Here is a 1,418-nt window from a genome sequence, read left to right on the forward strand (position 1 = left end):
ACACACACACATATATATATATATATATATATATATATATATATATATATCATGCAATATGTGAATATGTCTTGGTATTGGTACAGACAAGGCTAGTGGATTAGATACGAACCTGTCCTTGTTGAAGGAAGAGAGAGTCACTCATTTAGCACACTCTTACTTGTTAACATTACATATTTTTTGTTTATTTATTGTTTATTTGTAGATATCAAACAGTTGGCTATTATTTAAACATTTAAGTGTCAGATAACTGATATTTAGAACTGATATTTAATTTTGTTTCTACAGCTATATCTCATTCTATCTTTTGATTTATCTCTACTGACAAAATGCTAAAAAAAAAAAAACAACTCAATGTAATCATTATATGCATTATAATATATTTTTATAGTAATAATATTCAATCCAATTATCTGCCCATCTCTATGTATTTATTTGTTTATTTTTGCAGGATTATATTTCTTCCCTTGTTAAATACCTATCATAATGAAGAATATACTGTCTCTTTGTTGCAATTAGTTACTTAAGCTTGTCAAAGTAGGCCTACAGAAAGTTATACCTTGTAAATTTTGAAAAAATACACTTGTGTCTCAAGTGGGATGGATATAGTGTACAATAGTTTTGCAGTAAACAAAATGTATTAATATAATTTAATAAGCACTTTGTTGTCTACTAAAATGTGGAAAAAAAGAGAAATATCCCTATTAAATTGCATGTAATGGATTTATGTCTGATCAGAGGCTAATGTTTGAACTTTTTACATGCTACTTGGATAATGATGCTTTTGGGAAACATGCCGTAGAGAATAAGTCTAACTAACTGAACTTGTGACTGAAGTTCTACTGAGTGCTTTGGGAAACCCAGCCTTAAACTGGCATTGTTATGAGAGTGCAACTGTGAAACAGTTTCTACTTCTATATGGTTTTATTGTCTGATTGCTTACTACTCCTTCTTCTTTGAAAATGGTGAATAATATGTTTCTGCTATTCCACATTGCTGTAAATATTAAATTCTGACATAGATGTATTAACTATTGTATTCAAAACAATTGATTATTGACAAGTTGAGACATAGAAAAAGACCTCAACCGTGACCTGTGGAATACATTTTCTTTTATTTCTTCAGTTCTCAAACAGTCGCTTCTGAGGATGATGAGTACGACGACGTTACTGTGAATCAAATGTTGGCCCCCAAAACCCACGAGACAGACGCAACGCAAATACTAAACAACTTACCATTTTGTGTCGAGGTGCTTAAAGTTGTTAAACAGTTCCAAATTGAATTATAGAAATGATTGTGCCCAGGCAAGAATTTGATCAACCTGTAATGATGAATTATTTGCAAGAGAAGTGCATCATTCTCTGCATTCACACACACACACACACACACACACACACACACACACACACATATATATA

This window comes from Sinocyclocheilus rhinocerous, unplaced genomic scaffold (genome assembly GCF_001515625.1).
Source record: "Sinocyclocheilus rhinocerous isolate Xijiao unplaced genomic scaffold, SAMN03320098_v1.1 scaffold85, whole genome shotgun sequence".
In the NCBI taxonomy this organism is placed as follows: domain Eukaryota; kingdom Metazoa; phylum Chordata; class Actinopteri; order Cypriniformes; family Cyprinidae; genus Sinocyclocheilus; species Sinocyclocheilus rhinocerous.